Source organism: Bemisia tabaci, chromosome 7 (assembly GCF_918797505.1).
Source record: "Bemisia tabaci chromosome 7, PGI_BMITA_v3".
NCBI classification, from domain to species: Eukaryota; Metazoa; Arthropoda; class Insecta; order Hemiptera; family Aleyrodidae; genus Bemisia; species Bemisia tabaci.
Genome location: NC_092799.1, coordinates 22,891,560 through 22,912,623, shown reverse-complemented (window position 1 = coordinate 22,912,623; position 21,064 = coordinate 22,891,560).

Below are 21,064 nucleotides of genomic sequence, written 5' to 3'. Positions count from 1 at the left end.
ATTTTTCCAATTTTTCGGCGAAATTTGTTTGTATTTCGATCCTAAAAATCATGAAGATCACATCCAAGAAGATTGAAATTCATACGGAAGTTAGTGATCATACGATTGTAGCCAAGATGACGTCATAACTCTGTATAATGCAGACTGTTCTCTCTGTTGCGGGAATAATCTCATATGGAGCATAATTTCCCTCTCTAAGACATAATTTTCGGCGCAACACTAAAACAGCAATCACTAGTTCTTTGCGACTTAAGTTCGCTCTTAAATTAACGTCTGCGTATGACATCTTCATATCGTTGAGCTCTCGCCTGTAAAGACGCATGGGCAAAGACACAATGCAGTGAAGATTTTTTTTCATCAAGTGTTGCTGGAAAACTCCTCTACATGCCGTTATTAAAAACTCAATTTTGAATTTTTGTGGGCTTCGTTTTCTTTCTAACTAATTCTAAATTTTTCTTTTTAAAATTTTCCGACAGGGATTCTAAATTTTTTGGTTCCTTTGTCTAATTTTTCAAGTCACATTTCAGAGGTCGAGAAAACGATGAAAGAGCAACCCTGGCAGTAAACTTGACAACATTTGTCGGTGTTAGGAAGATTGGCGCTAAAACAGGCGAACTTAAAGGACCCTTTAATACACAAGTAATGAAACTTTGTGATATCTAAGTCACAAAAGTGAAGCTGTAAATCTGGGTTTGAAATTCAAGGCGGGCGTATCAACATTTTGGAAACACATGCCGTAGTTTTATGCAAATAGCATGCAAATCTTGCCCGAGCGGGGCTTTGACGGAGGGGCAAACTTTGTACTCGTAACAACTTGTTAAAATTAAGCCTGAGAAGCTATGGAATTGGTAAGCAACAATCTGAGCTGGGTGCACGGGGTTGTGTTTTGCTGTTTAGAGCGATCGCGCCGTTGCAGACCTTCAAAAATGTTTGGTGATGCAACATTTCCCCGAGCCCTCTTTCCTTCATAGCAGATATTCACACTGTATCTCAGAGAGTGAATCACTGTGCCTTTCTGTTTATTCGCTGTTTTTATCAAATCATTTTCGTAGAACACTAATTAGTGCTTAAGTATCTTTGACTAGCTTCTGAGTCATGGTAGACTGAGTGCCGTATTCATATCTTTTTCTCACACAGTTTTCTTTCATGAGGCGCTATCAATGGTGACACCTCATAGATGCGTACATCGGTTCGCGCTAATACTTAATTTTTTACATGGAAAACCACTGAACTTCATTTCTTGAAAACTTCGGTAATTAATCCTCTCTATGGGAAGAATATTTTTTGAAAATATCAAGGCATTATGTTGGTTTGGTCTTCTATTAAAAAATAATATAGCAGCGGACATTTTGAGACGAACGAGATACGCATTTTTGCAGTTTCGCCATTGCTATGCATGTGGTTTACATCATGATTAAGGAAGGTTTAAGGAGATTTTTAAAATATCATTACAGAAAGAACAATTTTAACGGATATTGAAGAAAATTCAACGACATAACTTTGAAAACAGACTGTTGCCAGGAATTACGACGACTTGCCTCTAAAAAAAACTACAATTTAAATTTGCCATCTCAGAAGGCTTTGACAATTTTAAAGAAAGTTGGTCAAAATCAAGAGGTTTTTCTTATTTATCCGTATTTATTAGATTTTCCGGTGAGAAATAAGTGTGATGCCTTGTAATGATTTAAATCCGAAAAGATTATCTTGAATGTAACTGGAGATTCGTTTAAATCTTCTTATAAATGAGTCCATGTTAAGGACTTCCTTAGACATCCCTCCATCTCAATGTAAACCAAACGGGATTTCCTTAATAAATAAATATTATTTGAGAGATAATGAGTACAACCCTTCCTCAGTGCTTAAGTACCATTAATTCAAATTTGAATAATGATAGACTAAGGCTCCTTTTCTCGAAGATACAGTCTTAGATAGAAATATAAAAAACATATTGTATATCATGAGAGGAAAGGCTCACGTAGTTTATAAATTTATTATATTCTCTCATTCAATCTGAATGAAAATATGCATATCAAGGATTATGTCTCCACAAAAAATTATTTTGTCCCCGATTAGATTCCTGTTGTTTATCTCGTTAGAGGCAGGTGTTGGACAATAGGCGGCGTTAACTCTCTCGAACGACCCATATGTATACCTCTCCGTGCGTTAACCTGAAGAAGTGGGATTAAAGGCGATTATCGAAGCGGAGCAGTGCAATGATAAACATTGCTCCGAGCATGAACTCGCCAGGCTCATGTTTGCCGACCGTTCGCACCTACACTGAAAAAAAAGTAGTTAGCGTTGAGAACTAATTTTGTAAGTTCTCGCCAAGTAGAATCAAAATTAGGCTTCAGAACTAATTTATTGTACTGAAGCACCAATCAATTCGCTTCATACGCTGACTTCACTTTACTAGAGCGCGAACCAGAATTGGAAAACAGCACTAGCTGTAAAATTAGCGCTGCGGTAAGACAAATTCACCTTCGGGTCAAACTAATTCGCCCTCAACGCTAACTGCCACATTGTCCGTTACATTTATTTAGTTTCGAAAAAGTGGCGTCGGTACAACAGCCTCAATCGCGTCAGCTCGTGAAAATCAATTAAAATGTGAAATTTCGGGCTCGTTTGACAATGTAAATACTCCCGGTATGATTTATAGTGTCCTCTCTTTCTTGAAAACGTTCGAAAGCAACATAAATAAACCTGTTAAGGTTAGAAATCGTCTGTTCGATTCAAAAAGTAAACAAGCATGATATTCGTTGGAGTCGTCAATCTTCTGTATTAAATTGCGATTAAAGCGTTCCGCGTTCAGTTTATATTTTACGAAAATCTGTGAACTTACTGCTTACTTCTATAGTTCGTGTTCTCCCGTAATTTCAAAAGAATATCTCAAGTGTTCGGACGAGATATGTTTATTCATGTGAACATTCGCTACCGTTTCATGTGTGAGTGTGTGTCTCTCTAAAGGATAATTCTGTCTACTTGCACGTACCTATGGGATATTCCTTTCCTCTGTCGTTCATTTGGAACCGGTCAGTTTATTTTTACCTCTCATCTTTTAAGAAATCTTATTTTCCTGAAAGTATTGTCCAGTTATCATTCGCTAAGCCGTTTTCTCCTCTCTCAGTTTTGAGGTTAGGTTGACCCAACCCTACCGAATGCGAATTAGAGTAGCGGAATTAGTTTCCAGCACTAATAGTGGTTAGTGTACAGAAACCAAAAATCATGTGTGTCCAAATCACACAATTTGAGTTAGTGTATAGAAACCATTTTTAGTCATCTGACGCTAACTCATTTTTTTCAGTGTAAATTTACTCCCATTCGCTTCGATGAATATAAACAGCGATCAAACGTGCCGTAATCCGTCATCACAGAGAAACGAATCGAGAGAAAATTACGAGTGAAAAATATATATGTTTACATCCGGACATATTATTTTTTATCATTAATCGAGATCGAATGATAAGAAACAAACGGTCAAGTTACTGATCAACGCTTCTCGGCACATTTGACGGATATTTTCTCTTGAGACTTTTTACCATTACTGAAACTCTTCGTCTCTCCAAAATTTTGTTTCTGGCAGTTATATGTTAGCATCATAACTATGTTTATAACACTTAAATTTTGGCAGCTGTTTTTTCAAATACGATTTTCGGGTCCTTTCGCAAATACCTCTTCAATGTTATTTTTCCTTAAATGATGCGTTACGTCAACAAAACAAGATCAATGTCAGCGATACAAAAAGTTCAACTACAAAGGAGCTCAAATTGCATAACTGGCGAATTCCAGGAGTTTTCACTTTCTCGCCCAAACTTACGACCGTTTACTGTTTGTGCGATACAAAGACTTCAACTCCAATGGTACTCTAATTGCATAAACTGGGAAATCAAGGCGTTTTGGTTTCTCGCCCATTCTTACACCCGTTTACTGTTTGTGCGATACAAAAAGCTCAACTCCAAAGGACCTCAAATTGCATAACCAGTGTATTCCAGGAGTTTACATTTTCTCGCCCATACTTACACCTATTTACCGTTTGCGCGATACAAAAAGCTCAACTCCAAAGGAGCTCAAATTGCATACCCGGGGAAATCTAGGCGCTCCCAGTTTCAAGCACATTCTTACACCCGTTCACTGTATTAATCGCGGAGGCAACGAAATGAAAACAGCGCAATCTTCAATGATAGCGATAAACACAAGATCACGCGGAGCGTTAAAACAGCTCGCCGAAAGCATAACGGGCGTCGGAGGTTTGATTGAAATAAAGAGCGCGGAGGATCGACGGGGAAGGTGGAATCTGGGCGAGGAGTGTTAAGCCAGGAGCAAGGGGGAAACCGCGGATAGTAAGAGAAGCGGAGGAAAATATGGCCTGGTGGTGCACGCGGGAGAGGGGGAGAGGGTCAGACCGAGAAAGGAAGCTTGGAAGTGGTAGGAATAACGGAGTCGCATAAAGTATAAACACTCCATCTATTAGCCAGAATTACACCCCGAGTCGCCGGCGAACATATTCTCCCGAACAGTTTAAAGTTTAATCAAATTGCTTGTTAAACAGACACCGACATCCATTATTGCGGATTCGCGCCAAATTTGGTTCCTTCGCCGCGCGGTGGGAGCGATCGGAGCGGTCGAGGGATTGTTGCTAGTCAAGGTCAGGGTTCCACGGGTGAAATGAAAAATATGAAATATTGAAAATTTTCGTGAAATATTTCATGAAATTTCACCAAGTTATGACAAATACACTGGTAAAAAAAACCTCTTGGACCAATGCCGCATTGCATTGACTTAAGAGTGCAGTTTCTTGTCGCCGGATTTAAGGGTCTTGAACTCTGGTTTCAGGCGGATTTTGCATTGATTCAAGCGGATTTTGCATTGATCCAAGCGGATTTTGCATTGAAACAAGAGTCCAGACTCTTAAATCCGGCGCCAAGAAACTGCACTCTTGAACAATGAGGTTTTTTTTACCAGTGTATGAAACAGATTTTCAGGGTGCATATGCACATGCACATGCACATGCACATGCACTTAAAAAAACCATAAAGCAAAAACTAATCGCTTTTCATTAAATTTTGCATTTCATGTCGAAAGATATTTTTCATATTTCCTGCATTTTCATGAGATATTTCACATGAAATTTCAAGCGTTTATTTTTCATGAAAAATCGCGACCCTGGTCAAGGTTGATAGACCTAGGTCAGTCCGTTGGCAGGATATTCTTTGGAACTTTCTGATCAGGCAACAAAATTTCATTTAATAAAACCCGAATTTATCGGTAGACTTAGGATTATTATTCATCCAATTTTTCGGGCAATTTGTTCGCAATTTCACTTCAAGTTCCTGAAAATTCAAGGACAAATATTTGCAACTTTCCTTAAAATAATCGTTGTATCGACGAAAATTCAGCAACTCTCCTATTTTCTATATCGCGCTTTTCCTTAGCAAGGCAGTTCTGTGGTCTCAAAAATCGACACTAGTTATCATTTTCCCGGAAATTCGGACGGCGACTATTGTGCGGTGTCCGTGCAGGCGCTCGGGCGCTCCCATGTCGTGCCGGGTCCGCCTAATTCCTGCCAACCGTTATTACCGTGATTAGCTCTTTATTTTTTTTACCCGTATTAGCTTCTCCTGCCACCCCCCCCCTCCTCACCCTCACCTTTTCTCGTGTCCCGGTCCCCGCGCCGCACAATGGATCGAGTCAGTAGGAGAGGTCGGACGAAATTTGGAAATTTTAAACGCTTATAACTCAGTTTATAAACAACTTTAGTGGACTAATAGTGGTTCCATTGGTTATCTCGTGAAATTTTCTTCAAGAAACACCCCTTAAAGTTTAAAATATGACGAAATAAACATCAAAATTTCCAGTTTTAGTCAAAAATGTCATGTCCAATCTCACTAATTGACTGGATCCACTGTGCGCCGGGTCGGGTGGTTTAGATACCAACTGGAGCTCCTCCCGCGGCTTAATATTTAAAATCAATGGCATCTGCAGCGGGCTGCATTTTTAATGGAGCCACCGCTGCAACAGCGCTAGCATCGCTGCAAAACCGCGTATTCGTGTTATTGGACCTGAGGATGGGAGCCAATCTCATCGTGTAGCGAATACGCGTTTTCACGCCTTAACAATCGTGAATAGCCTCGTAGAAAGCAACTTCCTTAAAATTTTTTGCACAGCTTTTCAGCAGATGTGATATCCGGTTTCCTCATCTTTTCAAATGGAAGTATTTCTGCCAAACGGAACTATGTGCAATAAGACATGAGCCCAGAGACCCATCAGAATACATGCATAACAGGACTCACGTCATAATGCACATAGTTCCGTTTGGCAGAAATACGCCCAAACGATGCAAAAGTCTAGGCGATGCATTTTGTTTTTTCCAAGACGAAAGAACGTAACTACATTTCAGTATTGCCAAATTTCCCCTCGCAAATTTCATTTTAACAAGAAAATCTAGAGTATTGCTGACTTAAAATTTCACTGATTTTTCCTCTGATCTCATGCAAAAAGCGGAAAAATTTTGTAAACAAATTGCAAGGGTACATTCTTGTAAAAAATTGAACTGTCTGAGTCAATGTTGCAACCTTGGAATGGAGTTACGTTCCTTCCATTGTCCTCTAAGAAGCAAAAAAATATCCGTCGAAAACTCGCATACCATTTTTCAACCTACTCGACAAATTCGCGACGCTATAAATTGCACCAGCAGGAACTAAGGGCTCTCCTCCTGCGGACATCACATTTTTCTGGTTCCACCTCAAACACACTATGCACTTACACCCATACTGCCGTGCTAGGGAAAAACGCCGTATGAACATTCGAGAGTTGCCAAATTTCGCCTAATAAAACATGTATTTAAAAGGAAAGTCATGCTTATTTTTCCTTGAACTTTTCAGATATTTTAGATTAGATTGCGGGCAAAATGTACAACAATTTTAAAGAAAAATACTAACAATTTTCTCGGTAAATTCGTTATTTATTGAAGGAGATATGGCAACGTCTGGATGCTCATACGGTGTTCTTCCTTAGCACGGTAGCATACTAGTCGTTTGAAACAGGAAACACTGTCTTGTGTGCCTGCTTGACACAATTTCCCTCGGAGAGGGAAAGAGACGAAAGCGCCTTCCTGAGACAAACCAAGTCCGAAGTTTCGATTCTTAAATCGCAATCGAGTATCATCGATCGATTTACCCCTATCCCAGCAACGGTATTTATCGTTCAAGTATTTCGAGAACGATTCAACAGGCCAGGCGCTGGTCTGAGTGGGACGTCTACCGTGTCTCAAGTACCCTCATGATAATTGACTCCGGCTTCAGCTGCCCACTCCGGCTTCAGCCTCAATTTAAGACCAACCCTCCTCTCTGAAACCAAATCACTCCCTTGCCTCTTCCTCCGCTCCCGGCCAGACCTCTAACTTCGTCTCATTTTTCGACCTCCGCGCTTTGAGCTTATTTCACTCGAAACTCCGTTCTTGTCAAACATTGCAGCCTAAATCATGCAATTAAACTTTTCATCCGATATTTGACGCACCACACAATTCGGCTTTCTTATTAGCAGAACAGAACGGTATTTAAAAGACTTAAAATCCGTTTATTATTCCAAAACAGGAATATCGGTTCAAACGAAAGTTGAACGCGTGTTTCGTGAAAATAATCGACGCTCCTAGTGTCATTTTTCATATGCAGATATTTGCAGACATTCAGACATTTGCAGAAGTGAAATACGCTCTGTAGCTCTGCGTAAGGTACCCCACAAAAATGGTAGATTCTGCTCCGTACAAGCGTTCGTCACTTCGTAAGAATAGTAGATTCCGCTCCGTATTCATATTACTCAGTTTGTCTGGTCACTTCGAGTTAGTCTGATATATACACCGAGTTTTACTCTAACATCCCTAACAAAGCACCCACTTTGTAATCATCCTAAAAATGGCATATTTTCCGACAAATCAGCATTAAATCCATATTATCCTACGAGAAAGCAGTATCTCTTGCTGTCTCGCGCAAATTGGCACTTTATTTTGCCGACTTCTAACTTGAAATTTTGTGTGTGCCTAGCGGCTCAGAGTTATGCTTTTTTTAAAATTTATTTAATCCATTTTTACTCAGTTTTTTAACATGAAATTCAATCACTCCTGCGGACCGATTATTGAAACTGATAAATAAAGCGATAGACAAAGACGACAAAAGGGGTTTGGAGGGATCCTATTCGTGGAAACGGGTTGTCGCAATGGACAAAGGAGGTAGGTAATCGACTAAGTAACGGCAACCCACGAGAAACCCGACAGTTAGTCTATCATTTTCCCCCTTAGTCGATGAGAACCACCCATTTCAACCAATAGAATTGCTTTATACCCCCTATGTCATCTTTGTCTATCGCTTTGTCTATCAGTTTCAATAACCGCCCCGCTGTGTGCGAAAGGATGAAAAATCGCCGTTCAGAGCCATCAATCGCGACCGGCGAGGATTCCGTGACACGGAGTCATCGAAGCGTTTGTTCGACGCACCCCGCAGGAAGGGGTTGGAGGCTCGCGGGGGGTTGTACGGGATGCCGACCGAGTTGGAGTCGCACCCTCTTGTAATCGGAGTCGGAGCGGGCGGTAAGGAAGAGGCACGAACTTGCGAGGAGCGGCCGAGGTCTGAAGCGGAAGGATATATTACGCGCAAAGGAAAGCAATAACTCGTGTCGCTAATGCGAGGGTGCTCCTGACGGCGGGCGGCAGGCATGTTCCGCTCCCGGAATGTTGTATGCAAATATTTAACAGTTACCGACAGCCGCACTGTTTTTGCCGGCTCCCGGGCCCGGCCGACTTGTGCCACCGCAGTGCCAAGTAGGACCACGTCTTGCGATACGGAACAATTGCATCTGTATCATTCTAGGATCAATATATATGGACAATGCATTAAGGAGCTAACTGTCACCAACAAAAGCAATCATCTATATGGGAAAGCTAATGAATTTTACGTTTATTTTTCTAACATATGCCAAGAATAGTATTTTTCTACTGTAAAATGGACGTATGTCTATCAAACGGAACTATGTGTATTATGACGTGAGCCCTGTTATGCATGTATTATTATGGGTCTCAGGGCTCATCTCTTAATGCACATAGTTCCGTTTGATAGAAATACGTCCAAATGGACGGAGCTCATCAGAGAGGAACCATCTTACATTAAGTTGAGCAAAGTGTTCACCCCGACACCCATATGTCATTATTTGCAAAATTCTATGCTCGACAACAATTTGCTCATTAAGCATCATCAGGCGAAAAGTACATCCATCAAGAAGAAAAGTGTAGTTGATTAACATTTTAGATGTAAAAAAAGTGTGCGAGAACTCATAAAATGCTGAATTACCCGCTAAAGCAGTTACTTTGGCAATGCCATTTTGTAAAACTAACTGCTGTGGCAGGTAATTCAGCATTTTATGAGCTCTCGCACACTTTTTTTACATCAAGAATGTTAAATCAACTTCGCTCATTTTTCGGTGTGACCCATGACTTCCAAACTCAACCTTTCCCTTACCCGATTACACTCCTCAGATTGTTTGCGTGGGGTCTCCAAAAAAAGTATTGCCTTTGCTCAGAAATTTTTGAATCAATACACCCTAAGAGTACATTTCAATCGACGCTGAGGGTATAAGAGGCTTAATTTTTTCAACCGCGTCAAATTACTTTTCATTAACAGTCTCGTCCGCGTAAATGCACAAGAGAGTAACTTGATCGCGCATCTAATGATCCCTTACTTCCTGAAGGGGATAACATTTTCAGATCTTCGTTTACAGTCGTTAGCGGCAACCTGGCTTCGCCTAATAAAAAATAAAGAGAAAAATACTGCAGTAAAGCGCTTGCAGTCATGAAACGCAGCCTCTTTTTCCCGTCGCGCAAGATTGATAAATAATTCATTTTAAGGGGAATTATAAACTTACATTCTAAATAAATATACATGTTGGAGACGCGTCCCAGTGGTCTATATTATTCTCAGAGCAGGAGTTTCCTTACTCTTATGAGATGTCAGATGTAACATGCAGACCTTATTCCCGTCTGACTTCATATTTTTTTGCTATGCTCTGTTCATGATGAAAAAAAAGCGAAACACAGGTGGTTGAACACATACGAGGCAATCGAGAAAATACGGTGGCCAATTTCATCCTTACCGCCTCCGCTATTTGTTTAATGTATACTTTTTCAGTAGAATTTCGAAGAAGAAAGAAGGGCAGACATGTCTATCTATAGTGTTAATAAGATTTTGCAACTATGCCGTTCCTCCACTCCGATGAAACATCATATTTAACTCCTCTCAGAATATTCAGAAATTTACATCATAAAATTGGAACATTTTTAAGGTCTAAACTTATAAAATTTAAATTCTGAGTAACAAAGAAATCGACGGTGAAAGTACAAGACCATGTATCTCGGTTTGCGATGATGCAGATTTCCTTTCACTCTCCATTTTTAAATTCGAAACTACTCAACGTCTGTTCTTGAAAACTCTATTTTTCTTCTTTATGCGAAGTAAAATCTTTGAAAACTTTGAGGAATGATATTGATTTCATATCCTCCATAAAAATTGAATTAGAGTGGAGACCTTTAAACACAGCAAGCGAGATTCGTACTCTGGTAGTTTCACCGTCGAAAGGTATAAAAAACCATACAACCTTATAGCAGCAAGAAATGCCTACTTATGTACTACCTCTTTCCAAATGATCTTCCATATGATGGGCTTGGAGGACAAGGCGCATAAGTGCAGTTTTTGAAAAGATTGAGATATCAATGATTTCAAGTAAACCTATTCTTAATGCATATTCTGTGAAATATTTGCTCCCGAATCCCAATTTTAAGCGTCAGATGTCACTTAGAACTTTCTTTCCGCCATGAGGATCCATATAATTTCGAAACTTCAAACATGAAATTCTCAAAATAGCAAAAACTCCACTTATGCGCCTTGTCTTCCAATCCCCTCATTGTCTCAACTTTAAAAACACCTTCCCAAAACCCACAGAAATATCGCTCAACTCTTTCACCTTCAGTGCTCTAAAATTGAGATACGTCGTTTTTCCGGTCGACGGACGAAGGAGGACCCAAGTTAACCATCGAGCCGATACTCAAAATAGCAAAAACTGCACTTATGCGCCTTGTCTTCCAAGCCCCTCATTGTCTCAACTTTAAAAACATATTTCCAAAACCCACAGAAATATCGCTCAACTCCTTCACCTCCAGTGCTCTAAAATTGAGATACGTCGTTTTTCCGGTCGACCGACAAAGGAAGACCCAAGTTAGCCATCGAGCCGATGAGCTTTCCACTTTCTCAAAGAGGTGAGGAAGCAAGAACCACGTAAGTGGAGTGTGTACCTTACGCAGATCCGCTATTTTCGCCACGAAGTTGGGTTCCTGCGGGGATCCCGACTCGAGGCTCCACTTTCCATAACAATGCCGCCGAGATCCAGATAAATGGTTTTCTCCTATTAGGCGGCATCCAGTCGAGAGGTGATGAGCGCTCGCCTTTGCATGGCTCATGAGCTGTTATCTTCCGAAAGTTTGCGGCCAAACGAGGCGTCAATAATTTAATGTATTTTTGATAGCTTGCACAACTCGACAGACAGATAATGCGCAGCCCCCCACCCTCCACCCTTTCGACCCCCGAACATTCGCCCTATCAACTGGCATCCTGAAGCCCTTTCATTGGTCTACTCCACTATTTTTCCTCTTCATATTTCATCTCTGCCGTCTCGCATGCCTGCTTCGAGCCTTTTCGCGGGATGTGCGGCGTTGTTGACAGATTTAGAGAGAAATCGGCAGTGGACCACTAGACAAGGTACAAATTTCAGCATTCTGATACATGTTTCTTAAGTAAAATTTTATGTAGAATACTACGCACGCAACGAAAATTACCGAAATCAACTCCTTTCAAAGATATCTAATGATTCTTGATGCGTGAATTCAAACCACCCGCTCATGAAAACTCAATGCTCTGCGTGATTCACATCGCGCGCTAAACGTTACTATGACAGTCTCTGCGATATAAAAATCTGGCTACCTCAATTTTGACACTTTGGCTCAGCTGTAGCAAATTTCTTATAGTTTGAACAACACATGGTGGGAAATGAATATTACTCGATTGAGAAGCTTGCTGAAACCGTGACCGAAACCGCTGAACCGAACAGATGCTCAGCTGATTTGCTGATGCAAGTTTTCCAACTCTAAAAGCCTGCGTTATCTTCGTTTAAAACAAATTATGACTTTGGGAACCAATTTATCTGCGTCTACGTTTCCTAATTCATGGAGGCCAGGTTAAATATCGCACAAAAGAGGTGCGCGGTTCTCGAATTTAGCCATCGATAAGCTGTCCGTCTATAGAATGAACTAGGCTAGAAAATCATAAATCTAATGAGACTGCTCTACAGATACGCGTTTTTTACTTAACACGATAGCCTTTCGCTGTTATTTACGGCACTTCTTCCGGCTCACGTCACGTCAGACGCAGTCAGTGCGTCAAAGTGGAGAGATGGGAACGTTGCGTGACAAACAGCTCTTGAGCTAGACGTCCACCGGAGGTGAGCAGTTAATTTCCATGATTTAATGAAGAGGAATAAGAAGAAGTAAAGAAACAAATTGATAAAAAAGAGAGGAACGCCCTTGTTGAGTAAATAGAATCCCTAGAGGTGACCTCCGTTGAAGTGATATTTGATTAACGATTTCACGGAGTTTCTTGATCTTTCGTGGAGAGTGAGAGGGTGCCAGTTCGATGACACCGATGGCTAAGGCACACACAGTGGATCGAATCAACTTGGACATGAAATGGTTTACTAAACTTGCAAATTTTGATGTTTATTTCGTCACATTTTGAATTATAGGGGGTACTTCTAGTAGGAAATTTCACGAGAAAACCAATGGAGCCACATTTAGAACCTCAAAGTTGCGTATAAACGGAGTTATGAGCATTTAAAGTTTCCAAACTTTGTCCGATCTTTACTATCGACTTGGTCCACTGTACGCCATATGCGGCAAGACGTATTGCCTTTTTCACCACTATCGAGGGTAGAATCTGACAAAAATGAGCATAGGAGAATGTGGTCCCAAGTCAGTGCCTCTGTTTGCGTTGCGTTTGGGAATCGGTATTACTCAGACCGTCATACCGCGTCTGCATCTTATCTGACGGAGCCAGCGAAGCAACATGGTATAATTGAGCGCATTGTGATATGCACGAAATGTGGCGCGCACGGAGTAAAAGTCACGCGCGTGGCGGGAGTCAAGACAGAGAAAATGGAAGGCTCCCAAGTCGAGACAGATACCAATCTCGTATATCCTTTCAATTTTCCCGTCGCGAACCGCGCTCACGTAGCCTGAACGACCTGCTCCCAGGCCAAAAAATTTAGATAGGATGAAAAGAAAACGAGGAAGGAACATACCAATAGAGACTTTGCAGACGTCTAAAATTTGATGAAAAATGTCGTGTTCAAAGCCCAATTCACACTATCAAACTTTTCATTCAATATAATTGGACGAAAAGTTGGATGGAAAGTTGAACGCAAAAAAGTTTGATTGAATTCCTGTCCGTCCAACTTTCCATCCATTTCGTGGCGCCATTTGGACGGAAAATTTGTAAGGAAGATCCTTTTGGAAAAGCCAATACAGCATTTTTGGCATCGTCCGCCATCTTGGATTTTGAAATTCTGAAAATTTGACTTATAAATCTAGTCCCCCGTCAAAAAATATCCGTTGATACCGAGTTTTATCAAAATTCATGGAACTGGAGCCAAACTAACATTCTAAGTCACGGCGGCCATCTTGGATTTTGAAATTTTGATAATGTGACTAAAATATCAAATTGCCCGTCAGAAAGTACCCGCAAGTGCATAACAGGCGCTCTCAAAAACTATACAAATTGCAAGAACAGGTGTTCCCTCAGGTGAACCTATTTCGTTGGTTACATATGATAATAATGATAGTACTTTCTTTTTAAATTAGTTAAGGTATAAAGTTTTGTCACGGGCAATAATGGGCATAAAATATGCGAGGTAACTTGAAATACAGTGGTCAATAGGTTAACATGCGTTATTTGGCTCAAGTGTCCTTGGGTTAGGTTCCAACCTAGGGCTACAACTATATTAACTTTGGTGTGTTGCACAGTATCACTCTCAATTGAAGGCGTTTTCAATTGGTCCGAGAACATCCTATGCGTATGGGCATGTGCAAAGGATGCCAGATGATAGGTTGTCTAAGAAGGTTTTGTATTGCCAGCCCCTCCCCCTCCCCGCTCCCCGCTCCCCCTCCCCGCTCCCCTCCCCGCTCCCCTCCTCGCTCCCCTCTCCCCGCTCCCCGCTCCCCTCCCCCTCCCCCCCCCCATCCGGGTCGAAAATGTAAAGAGCGCCCTGCCAAATCGTGGATTGAGGGAATAAGGCAGGAAATGGGCAGGAGAAGACGATCTTGGAGGTTGAAAATGAAGTGGATGAGAGTTGACGGACTGGACTATGTGCCCACTGCGCGTTGCGTCGGCGGATCTATTTATTTGCGTTTCTTGCGGAAGAACCGCGAGGGAATTTTAATATCGGAGTCGGAACACGGGCGACGGTGATCCCTCGGAAATGCAGAATGATACTCCGCGAGTCCCGTCGCCAGGGCCCGGAATGCTCCGCGAGTCCCTGTCCCCGCGGTTTCCTTCCCGGCCCGGAAATTGATTATTATAAGCTCCCGGTCCGCAACACGTGGTGAAATATGGGACACCTCCAGATGGAATGCTGACGGGCATCCGGGACGTGACTCCATGACTCTCATAGACACACGAAGTGCGTCGAGTGCACTGCCGTCCTAAGGAACAACGCCGTATGAACATTCCGGAGTTGCCACATTTCCTTCGATAGAATGTTTATTTTAGTGGAAAGTTATGAATATTTTCCCTTGAAATTTTCAGGAACTTTAGGGGCAATCGCGTACAAAATTATCTGAGAAACCGAGAGGAAAATATTCATATATTTACCAGGAAAAAACAAATGATCTTTGATTTTGAAAATCCGAAAGTGTTGGGGGTTGAGCCTAGAGACTTCGCCAGGGGTGTGTTGGAAATGATCAATATCGTGAAAGAAAGAGACAAGTTATGCAACTTCCGAGCAGACGTGGAAGGTTTAGGGGCTGCATATCACCAATTTTTTTCAATGAAGTGGCCTCAGTAAGTGTGCGTCTGTCATCTGTTCGTGTTTCGCGGGCAGATGTGTAGGAGCAGGGGTTGCCTACCCATCTTCCACATTGGTTGATGTGTAGGTGGCCACTATGTCTGCCTCGGATGTTCGGTGCTGAATTCCAGTGGTTACGTGATAACGGCTGGGGTCAGGTCGCCACTCAATTTTTTACTTGTTTTTAGATTTTTTGCAGCTGAAAATGAGCTGGTAACAGCTAGAAACGTCCTGTGTTTTAGTGTTTTAATAATCTTTTAGCCTTATATACCCATATTTTAATTAAATCTCCTCTTTATTTACCAGGAAACTTGTGTTTTATGAAAGGAAATTTAGCAACGCCATAATAAACGTTCATACGGCGTTTTTTCTTAGCACGGCAGTAACCGCCGTACTAAGGAAAAACGCATTGTAAGCCTTCAGACATTGCAAACATTCCTGAAACAAATCACAAATTTACGGATCAATTAATGAATAAGTCTCTTCCAAATTTTCAGAGAATTTGGTTCCTAATTGTATCTCAATTAATTTTCTGTCATTAGTTTCCCTACGCAGGTAGATGCTTCCACGAATTAGCCATAAATAGTGGTTTCTAATGCAAAATGTTGTCTATTTGTTAAAGAGTAGGCTGTCGTCCAATACATGAAAACGAAAGTGAAGAGTGAAAAAATTCTAAGATTAAAACAAGTTTGGCAACGTGAACACGCCCTTCCGAACATTTGCCTCCGAGGGCCCTAATCAGAACGGATGAGCCTCAAAAAGGCGGAAGAAAATAGCTAGCTCGTGGCATGGCAAAGTTAGCGGCCCCAACTCGGAAATACCGTGGGAATGACGGACTGACTTTTGATTCAAACGCATTTAGCCTCCGTTCATCAAAAATCCCGGGCCTCAGTGGGGCGCTTAACTGATGGTTCGGAGAGTTGACATCTTTCTTCATCCCTGTTGTCTCCTCCGATCCATCCCTTAATTTCAAGGGAGCGTCGACTTGCTAAACTTCGCACCCCCTTGGGCTGTCTCAAGCTCATTGATGCAACATGGTGAACAAAATTACAGAATAGACGAATTTAAACGCTACGTTATATTCTTCAGTGGGCAGATTTTTTTAAATTGATAGACAAAGCTATAGACAAAGTGGACAAAAGGAATCTGGAGGGATCCGATTGGTGGAAGCGGAAGCGGGTGGTTGCAAGTGAGTTTGAACTATCTCTCCGTCACAAGGATCCATGAATTTCGAGACATTAAAAACGTATTTCTCGAAATAGCTAAGACTGCATTTATGCGCTTTGTCTTCCAACCCTCTCAAATATTATTTCAAGTCGAACCTGTATTGGCGGCCCTCAATGGGAAACAATCGCGTCTTTTTAGGCTTAGGAGTCAGGATCCGGCCAATAATTACACAAGCTGTTTAAGGGAGTTTGAGCGTAAAATAATCCTAAAATATTTGACGTTTGTGTGAATTAAGTAGCTATTCGCAAGGACTTAGCTAAAAAGTTTTTTGCGGGGATTAGGCTGGATCATTCATTGTCCTGAAGGATTTTGGGTCTCCTCAACACAAAAAAGGGAGTCTTAGAACTTTATTTTAAAAAAGTATTATTTTGAGTCGCATTTTGAAGCTAGCCTGAATTTTAGTCGCATTTGACTGTGTGCAAGCCTTAACCTCAAATCTACCGCAGTAAATCCTTGAAAAGAATCATAATCGTTTCTCCTTTTTCATATCTTACCATGCATCAAAATATAAAAACTGATGGTATTTACAGTAATTTTTTAAGGTCCAAAGAATCTAAGAGAAGGTATAATAATTGGCAGATTATATTATCTACTACTATACTAAGTCATATTATCATTGGGGAAGGAGGGTGCAGGTGTACCTTGATCGATAAATCCCTATCTCACCGATGCTATGTATCGATCCATATAATTTGAGAACAGTTCAACAAACGACACGCTGGTCCTTTCAGAATCACGCCGATGGATATTCAAAGAAAATTGGCAACCTTGTGGATAAAACTGTTTCATCCCTCGAAAAATCGGGACTAATTTTAAATCTGGTGAATTTACTCAGGTATTCACTAGCTGCAAACCTCTAGCCTGCGCATAATTTTTCTCTCAGCATTATGCGATCGGGCGCACTCTGGATGCATACTTTTAAACTTTCGAATTATGGTTTAATCCGAGAGTGCATAATATTGTTTGTTTTTAACGCAATTTATTCCTCCGCCGCACCATGCCGGCTCGTTCCAGACCCGCAGTGTGTGCAGATGTTTCTCGAGGAAAGATTGCCCCTTTTTTTTGGAGATCAGGGGGGTTTAGGAAGCTTTATTTTTACAAGGAACGAGCCCTTTTCTTACAAAAGACAATCATACAAAATCGTTCGTAATGTACACTAAATGGCGTGTGTAGGTTTTAAAACAGGTATAATGTAAAATTTCCACTTAAACATAGGCTAACTTCGAATATGAGATGTGAAGCCTCAGAAACACTAACATCCTGAGGCGCCTTCAATTGATAAAGTATGCAAGATTGGCCACCTAGGGGTCGAAATAGTTGTATCACGGGTTTGAGTGACAGTTCCGGAATGATTTTAGTCATATATTTTACACGTTCTCGCCAAATCAGAGACTACATGAGGTGAGAGGAGCGGATTAATTATAATTGCCTTCTCCTACATTACTTGATTGACTTTTCTTTTTAAGAGAGTTTTGTCAATATCGATTGATTTTAAACATTTAAAGAGTCTTTTTTTTCATTAAGAGCTGGGATACCTCCCTAGTTGGGGTTAATTTTGGCCCTCGTAGCTAGACGAACAGCGACGGAACTTGGTCAGCACATAACCATGCTCCAGACTTTCATTTTCAAGGGCTTGATCCGGGTGGAGTCTGTTTCTGCAGATCCACTCGTCCGTGCCTTGGAAATTTGTCGCCACCACCGGGATTCGAACTCAGGATCTATTGATCCAGAGTCAGACATGCTGACCACCAAGCCAACCAGGCCGGCCAAGGTGTCCTTAAAGTTTAGCCCTCCAAACTTTGCCCCCCTCCCCATCCAACAAATTTCGCTCCCCTTGAAAAATATTTACCACCTTTCCCTCTCGAATAAATTTCGCCACCCTGAATGACTTTCGCTCCACTCCCGCTATGATTTGGCTAAAATGATATGTCCCTGATAAGAATTTGCCTGTTGCTCGGGGAAAACCCTCTCGAAAAAATCGAAGACTTGGCAACCTGGCATCCTCTTGCCGTTCACATTCCCGCTTCACTTCGGAAGTATTTTAATAATTCTCAAACGAATGCGCGCCGGACGGCCGCGTTTGACTCGCGTAAGAACAAGAGCACTGCCGATACCATCATCAAATATTCCGTTTTACCCCTACAACCCTCTTCCAGAAATATTGCCTGTAATACTTTTTTAATCATGTACCTCTTCGCGGACCGGGCGAGGCGGGAAGGGGGGGGGGGCTTTTTGAGACACATAACTCCACCGCCTCCACCTCCTTATCTCCTTTTATCTCCCCCCACCCGTTTCAATTATAAATAATTCATCCGGGATACGAATCCTACGAAAACCTCGTAAGTGCCGCGGGGTACTTTACGTAATATCTGCGTTTTTTTCCGCAGAGTGCGATGGCATTCCGGGCCGGAATCTATAAAGGCATGTAAATATTAGATATTTGAATTCCAACGGTCGTGAACTCGACGGGTTCAGTGTTCCTGTCTTGATTCGTTTTCCCCCGGACAAAAGAGCGTAACTCCGATCCAAGTTTGCAAAATCGTCGCGAAAAATTCGCATTTCTACAAGAATCTGACAACATCATGTAAATGCAAATTTTAACTAATTTTTTCGTGTTATCCAAAGAAAAATCATTAATATTTTCGGTTAGAAATGCCCAATAGTTTCTTTGTAAAAGTATAATTTGCGAGTGGAATTTTTTCAACATATAAAGCTAGTTAGGTTCTTTCGTCTGGATTGTGCGCGGGACCGGAGGCCTTTGTTTTTAAAAACGGGGGTGCTACCGTGCAAAGGCAGAACGCCGTATGCACCATCAGATGTTACCGAATTTCCTTCCACAAATCACGAATTTTCAGGAAATGTTGTGAATATTTCTCTTCCGAATTTTCGGAGGCTCTCGTTCGTAATTTAATGCAAACAGTCTGAATATTTCCAGAAAAATTATTCATAACTATCTTCAAAAATGCATGCTTTCCGAGAGGAAGTTTGGCAACATTCGAATGCTTATAAGACGTTTTTACTCTGAATAGCAGAATGTTGACTACTTTTCCGGGAAACATGACTCCGGTAATATCATTACCCCTCGTTCGGGACAAAAAAGCGAAAAAGTTCCATCAAAGAATCGGAGTTTGAGCTCGGCTTTGTCTCCCGTTCCAGGCTCTCGGATGAGAGGATTTTAATAATTCTCAAAAATGTTGAGCTGGAATCGCGTGCCGGACTATTCACGCCCGGCAGTGATTAAAGCGGAGATAAAACCGTGCGAATAACGCGTTTCCGGGAAATATGGATGATTTGTCGGCAGCAGCAAAGTGTGAGCTCGCAGATATTTAAAACGCGTTTTTATTGCTTCCGATGAATACCTAGAAAAATGTTCCTTCCTTTGTTGATGATTTTGCTTCGCTTACTTTTCTTATGTTTTTATCTAGGGATATGAGTGCATTTTTTTAAGGAAAAGAAAAAGAAACAGAGGAATATGAGGAGAAAGAAGAAATAGGATCAGAATAAGAATGAAAAAACTGAGACCAAGGAAAAGACCAGGAAGGAAATCAGGTTTACGTCTCTTAAAGCCAAATATTGCTATACTCGGGATGAATGAAACAGTAGGGTCATACACACGTGGATGGTTTTGAAAAAAAAAACACGTTTATGCAATTGCATAGGGTGTTTAACAAATCGATGATCGAAGTGTGAAACCATGTTTCTCCACTTGCGACGTTGCAAACTTCCTGTCATAATTTAGGTTTTCTTTTGAAAATTCGTCAACGTAATTTGTTGAAAACTTTCTTAATTTTGCTCTCCTCCTAGCAGGCTATTTTGTATACATTTCAATCTGTAAGGTCGGCTTGTTTCTCTTCGAAGAAATGAAATTGGAGAGGAAATTTTAAAACGCCGCAATGGAAAAACGTGGTTCCGAACTGTAGCCATCGATATGTAAAATGAGCCTAGGACGGATTAAATTTTGGAAGAAGGAGAAGAAAAAGAGGAAAAAAAGGTGGAGGAATCAATGGAGGGGGATGAAAAGTAAGAAGAAGAAATATGAACTAAAGAATACCAATTCTATATCTGGGTATAATTGGTATTTACTAACACTTAACTTTTAAAGTTTTTTATAGTTTAGATTTATAAAAAAAAATTATGAAATAGTAAAACAATATTTAATTAAATTATTTTATTTAATAGTTAGATATTTATTCCCTAATTCATCTCCTCCTTCAGTTTTTTCCTGTTTTTCCTTAACTTCTTAATTTTCGTGTTTTTATATTTATTCTTCCTCCTTTTTTCTTTATTTCTTTTTCGTTTTCTCTTTTTCTTCTTCTTCTTCTTCCTCTTCTTCTTACTTCTGACTAGGGCCGTGACCCTGTTTGTCTAGCCTCTTAATTAGTATACAACTAAGTATGATAAATGAAATTTCTCTTCTCTTTTTCCCTATTCGTAAATCTACCTCATCTGACATTTGTGCAAACTCCTACGTTTGAGTCCGGCTGACCAGGGTTTAACAGAACGTTATCGACAAAATCAGTCGGATTTGAATGAACTGCGGCAAATCCAGGCGGCAGGAGTTAATAGTCTGCCTGTATTCGCTGAGCCACGAGATTAATTTGGGCCGGTCAGAACAGAAACACCGGCTGAAATGGACACAGCCTGGCGTCAAGATAAAAGAGGAACACGGGGTTAAAAAGGCTGCTCCCCC